Raw genomic sequence first — 6,767 nt, forward strand, 5'->3', positions numbered from 1 at the left:
CACGGCACCAGAGTTAAGTTAGGGTTTTTCAAAATGCTGACATGCCGAGCTCAAAAGGTTCGCCATCACTGTCCTAAAGCCACTTGGTCACCTCCTGGGCATGGTGAGACAAAGTTACAGGCTAGAGGCTCCACGGGGACCTGAGTGTCTCCTACGCACCCAGCACTCCATATGTGGGAAGTGGAGGAGACACAGGGTTTAATTTAGGGGACCAGAAGCTAGTCCATGGAAATTTTTTCCAATAATCAAATGTGCAAATGGAAGCAGGATTAATTTCTCATTGATGCTCTGACAAAATAGAACTTCTTTTCTGCCCCAAATATACTTGATAGTACAGTGTATACAATTATAAAAACACTATGCATTTCTATTATTTTTAAGTGATGTCAAATAAAACTTACCAGAATTCTTTTTTTTTTTTTAGCAGCTGTCTTGTAATTCCTTTCCACAGATCTAACACACAGTTCTGTGAATAAAGGAAACAACATATTTATTCTATGAGGCGTTTCCAACGATGTAAGTCTACAGAAAAAGACCCATCGGGATAGACCTCAATACTTACCAGAATTCTTGAATTGTGGGGCACAAATCACATGTAGCAGTAGCATGAAGGCAAATACATCCATATATGGAGTCACATGTTTTATGTAACCCAATTATCAGTGATATGAAACAAATTTAAATTAACCATAGTAGAGAACGGACTGAATGCATAACTTTTTAATGGAAAATATAAAAATACATCATTATAAGAAAACACTATCAACTACAGATAGCCTAAAATGTGGAAAAGAGATTTGTGACAGAGATGCATCAGGCAGTTAATGAGTGATAACTGTTATGCTATTTTTTCTGGATCCTGTGACATTTTCATCTTTTAAAAATTTGTAATTTGTTATGGTTTCATATTTTATAAATATCCTCTTCTGTATCTAATTTTATATTCTTGCTATTGTTCTTAATTAGGGTCCCCAGATTGTATAAACTCCAGGCTCTATGTAATCGGGATTTTTCTCTGCTTACAGCTTTCTTAGTCCCTAAACCTGGATGACTCATCCACTTACATCTCTAGACCAGACCTTTCCTGGGAGGTCTTTTGAGCGCTGGACTCGCATTAAATTGCCTTGGCATCTGCTCTGGGGATTTCAAAGGCATCTCCTCAAACTCAGTATGCCTAAAGTCACCTCATAACTCAGCTCCCCTTCCCAGGCCTCTGACATAGCGTTCTCTCGGTGTTCTTTCAATGAATGTGAAGACACCCAGTAGGAACCCTGGAAATCTAGGGCTCATCCTTGGTCCCTATCTCTCCCCTACTCCTCTACCCAATTCATGGTGTTTTGCCAATTGTGTGTTTTAAACGTCTCCTGAACCCATTTATTTTTCCCATCTCCACCACTTCTCCGTCATTGTCTCTTGGACTCTAAGAACCTCCAGTCGTCCATTGGTTTCACTCCTCCTCCCCACCAGCCATTCTTCTGCGAGAGCCCAGCACGCTTTGGAAAACACAAGTCTGCTCATGTGCAAACCTTCAACAGAGGCTCCTCAGTGCCCTTCATGTTATAAAACAAGCAATCGAACAAAGCCTTTTAACATGGCCTACAAAGATTTCTCTCTCCAGCTTCATCTTTCATCTCCCGCTGCTCTCCCTCCCAGCTCCGTGCTTTGTCCTGGTGTATTCCCATTCAATCCTCAGGTTTCTGCACAAGCATCACTTCCTATGGGAATCTTTCTCAGCTTCTGAGAGTTTCAGATCCCCACATTATAGACTCTCAGGACAGAGGATTCATTCAGAGCTGCTGTTGCAGGAACAATCTTACAATGGCATTTGCTGCTCTTTAATAAATGTCTCTTTCGACCCTAGATGGTAAGTACCTGAGGGCAGGCCTAAGCCTAGTTTTGTTTATCGTTGTATCTTTAGCACTTACATAATGTTTGCATACAGTAGGTACTCTATAAATCTTTCCTGAATGAGCAAATTAATAAAAGGTATCAGGGATGTAGGCAGTCACAGAAGACCATTTCCATGGCAAAGACATTTGGTCACATGTGACAATTTTGATGAACTGGGTGGCTCTCCCAGCACAATGCTGAGCAGGATCCCGAGGCTACATTCAGGCTCCGCTGAATGACACCAAGCTTGCTTAGATCTGCAGGGTTACCGGTGTATCTCAGGGCTTTCTCCCATGCAGGTCCATCCTGAAGAGGAGCCTCTTCCATAGCTCCTACCTCTCATATCGGACAAGGCCACAGTGTGGCCCAGACACTGGGGCTGGAGTTTTTTGTGGGAAGAGCAAATAATATAAAAAAGCATTTAAAAAATATTTTGTCCTCTTAGAGCTTGCTCTTTTAGGATTATCATTTTATCTTTTATTGACTTCCTGCCATTGCTTTCTTTACCCAGAATGCCACATGGCCATCGTGTGTGGCGTGATCTGGGAAAGCATATCATTTATAAAGAAGCTTCCTCCCATTGGAAAACCAAGAAGACCACTTCAGGGTTCCAGGGAAGAGAGATGCAGCATGTGCTCTGACGTTAAAAGGTGTAGTGGGCTGAGCTGTGGCCCAACGATAGCAAGTTCACATTCTTAGAACATGTAAATGTCACCTTATTTGAAAAAAAAAAGCATCTTTGCAGATGTGATTACATTAAGGATCTTCAGATGAGGAGATAATCCTGGATTAGCTACTTGTGGGCTTTTACAAGTGTCCTTGTAAGAGAGGAAATTTAACACATGCGTACACACACACACACACACACACACACACACACACACTGGCAATGTGAAGATGGAGGCATATTGCAGTTGTATGGCCACAAGCCATAGAATTGCCAGCAGACACAAGATATTGCAGTTGTGTGGCCACAAGCCATAGAATTGCCAGCAGACACAAGCATGGACCTTCACCTCAGGCCTCCGGAGGAATGTGGCCCTGGAGACACCTTGATTTCAGACTTTTGGCCTCTGGAGCTGTGAGAGAATAAATTTCTGTTGTCCTAAGCCACCAAGTTTGTAGTAATTTGTTACAACTGCCACAAGAAAGTAATACAGAATGAATTATAATTTTTTCATTGCATTTATTTTCTCTGTGATAAGAATTTAATAGTTAAGATCAGGATTGGCTATTGCGGAAAAAGGCCATGGGCAGTCTGCGGGCTTATTCCTTCTATGGGTTTTAGGTCAAAAGTCTTGACTGGTAGGTTTGCTGAGAGGATTGTGAGGTTAGTAAACACTTGTTCGGTACCTAATGTGATTTAGGGTAGGTGGATTCAGAGCTCTGGGTATCTTCAGTGTTTCCCACAGCAATAAGAGCTCATATAGCTATAGTTTCTCCTATATGGGATCAATTACTAACAACTTGAAACCTTGGGATCATAGGTGACAAATCAGATAAAGTAGTCAGCCACCATTCAGTGGATGATATCTGGGCAGAGAGCAGAATAAGGTGGGAAAGCAAGTCCCAGAGGAAGTGAGTTCCAAGCAGGAGAAACTATAGCTACATAGACTCTGAGTCAGAGACAGCTTTGGCTTAAGGAATATCAAGAAGGCAAAAAACAAAACAAAACAAAACACACACACACACAAACAAACAAACAAACAAACCTGGAACTTGGCAAGACTATTATTTGGTGCACATAGGTTTACAATGATTGCAGTTTCTTTGAGGGAAAAAGCCTTCTATTATTACATTACATTCCTTTTTATTGTGCTATTACTTTAATCTTAAATCCCACCTGTCTGGTTGGTATACCTTTGTCTATCCCTTTGTTTTTAATTAAAATCACTTTATTTAAATTGTGTTTCTTGTAAATAAACTATGTAGGATAAATTATGCCCCATATCTCCTGTGAGAAGACAGAAAAATGTGAATTCCATGTAGAAAGATTTCCACCGACATTTTTCATATGAACATGTCCTGATACTAAGGAGACATGTTCATTATCTGAACATAATTTACATGTACAAAATAACTCATTTCCTTACCAGTTTAAGTGTGTGAGGTATTACTGTGCATGTCATTCAACGTCTCAAAATTTTAGCACCTCTCTTAATATACATGAGTTTTTACAAGTAAAGTCACACACAGTTCCATCCATCCATAAAGAATGCAGTTAAAATATATAGAATGTAGGCAAAAATTATTAATTTACTTAACTAAGAACAATGTTGGTCTTCATCATGTCTGTGGTCATACTGTAAGGGCTGCATGTGTTCTGAGGTGATCCAGCAGTGGGGATGGAGTGGCTGCCACTCGGCAAGGCTGTGGCAACTGCACTTTTGGCCAGTACCATACTCCCGGGAGGGGCCCAGCTGTGGTGCAGGCCACAGCCTGTGACTCTGGGAAGGAAGCATCAAGTTTCAGCCCATGAGGGAATTGAACCTCTGACCTTGGCCTCATTAGCACCATGTTCTGGCCAACTGTGCTAATTGGTCACACATGGCAAAAAATTTGGAGACATGGGAAAGATGTCAGAGCACAGGATTCTTGACTTTAATGTGTTTGTTTTGATCTGATGAAAAAAAATCCTTAGATGTTGGAGTCAGATGGAGCTTGCTTGGGTCTTAGCTCCCTCTCTCGATGGCTGGGTTACGTTGGCTTGTTCTCTGAACAATGGGGATAATGATGCCAACCGGAAAAGAATTTGAAATGTCAAGGGAAGTTAAATAATTTGCACGGGATGACCTGGCATTGAGTGCAACACGTAGTCAATAAATACTCTTCTATGGATCGGCTTCAATCATTGGAGGGAGAAGTGATGATGCAGATAACCAGAGTAGCTTTCCCCTAGCTGGATTTCCCCTCCACTTTCTCCACCCTCTGTCACCTTTAATGACACGACTAACATGTTTAGGGACTGTTCAATTGCAAAGTGAAACATTAATGGTATAAATAAATGTTTGACAGAGTAGACACACATTATTCAAGCATTCTCAGTCAGTTTAGCCTTTAGTCTGTTGGGCACATCGGCCAAGGTGAAATCAGTACCCCGCCCCTCCCCACATGTACTCCAGGGAGAGCAGTACAGGAACCAAGACAACAAGTGTTAGAGACTGAATGCTGGGTGTTCAATCCTTGCCTTCTAGCTGGGGATCCTCCTGGAGCAAAGATCTGTCTCCCCAAACCTTGGTTTCTCATCAGTAAAGTGGGGATCACAATTGTTGGTACCTCTAAGGTTGTGGGGATTCAAGGCGGTAAGAAAAGAGGAAAACTTAGCCAGACACATGCAAAATGCTCAGAAATGCTCAGTAGATTCTCAGGACCAAAAGCAACATTGGAATGACAACTAAGTTTCTGTGGCCACCACCCAAGGGAAGGACACATGTCTCCTTCACAGACTATGCACCTTCGCGTCAGGGCTGGTGTCTAACTTCTCTGTGCTGCTCTTTTTTCAGAGACATTGAGCCCCCATAAACTTATTCACTCAGAATGTACAACTTTATGACAGGTTGTGGGCTACATACACACAAGGTACCACTTTCGTTTGTTTCAGGAGTGAGTGTACCGTGTTAGTTTCCTCACAGGCTGATACTTGGGATCTCAGCCCAACGTTAGTCTCGGTCCTGTTCGAAGGACTTCTTAGCCCCTGGCTCTGTCCTTTAGTTCCACATCAAGTGGTGCTGGCCTCTAATGGAATCCACAGAACCAATGTCCTCATTTCTCCCGTTCTTCATATCCAGTCTCTACTGACTCTTTGCAGGTGTTACTCACACTGTTGTTCTCCAGGCTAAACCCTGTATTTTCCCTGAAAGAGTTTCTAATGCAGCGGTTCTCAACCTGTGGGTCGCGACCCCTTTGGGGGTCGAACGACCCTTTTACAGGGGTTGCCTAAGACCGTCGGAAAACACATATATAATTACATATTGTTTTTGTGATTAATCACTATGCTTTAATTATGTTCAATTTGTAACAATGAAATTGGGGGTCACCACAACATGAGGAACTGTATTAAAGGGTTGCGGCATTAGGAAGGTTGAGAACCACTGTTCTAATTTATCCATCCCACTGCCAAAATTTATTTTTCCTCTGTATCTTTCACAGCCCCTCTGTTCCACATGAATCACCTTTGCCCATAGACTTGCATTGAGCCTCACGCCTCCCCGCCCTCATTCACACCATCACTCCCTCTTCTTCTCCCTGAGCCCTTTCTACATAGTAAGCACGCATTTCTTGGCCCCATTGTCTTTTCATCATCAATGGTAGCATTTTAAATGTTATGATTGCTTTTGTCTCTGCCATAATAAAATCTCCAAATATCCGTTTAATTATTATAGAGCAGCGATTCTCAATCAGGGGTAATTGTGTCCACCAAGGGATATTTGTCACTGTCCAGAGACAGTATTGGTTGTCACAACCACAGGGGCACTTCTAGCATCTAGTGGGTAAGGTCCAGGGATACTGCTAAATAAACATCCTTTGATGCACAGAACAGCCCCACACCTACGAATAACCTGACTCAAATGTCAGTAGAGCAGAGGTTGGAAAACTCTGGTATAGATTATGAAGTGTATTTATCTTTAAAAAGCAAAAACAGCTGAAACCGGTTTGGCTCAGTGGGTAGAGCGTTGGCCTGCTGACTGAAGGGTCCCAGGTTCGATTCCGGTCAAGGGCATGTGCCTGGGTTGCGGGCACATCCCCAGTAGAAGATGTACAGGAGGCGGCTGATCGATGTTTCTCTCTCATCGGTGTTTCTAGCTCTCTATCTTTCTCCCTTCCTCTCTGTAAAAAATCAATAAAATATATTTTAAAAAAGCAAAAACAAAAGACAA

General features: G+C 42.2%; 1 non-coding gene across 1 annotated transcript; it reads right to left on the bottom strand.

Annotated features, from left to right (window-relative positions):
- Positions 1 to 425: 425 nt before the first annotated feature.
- On the bottom strand, positions 426 to 556 carry LOC111827976. The gene has a single exon (XR_002831724.1). It is a non-coding gene; the product is annotated as a small nucleolar RNA SNORA18 (small nucleolar RNA).
- Positions 557 to 6,767: the final 6,211 nt, after the last annotated feature.

This window comes from Myotis lucifugus, unplaced genomic scaffold (genome assembly GCF_000147115.1).
Source record: "Myotis lucifugus unplaced genomic scaffold, Myoluc2.0 scaffold_258, whole genome shotgun sequence".
Lineage (NCBI taxonomy): Eukaryota > Metazoa > Chordata > Mammalia > Chiroptera > Vespertilionidae > Myotis > Myotis lucifugus.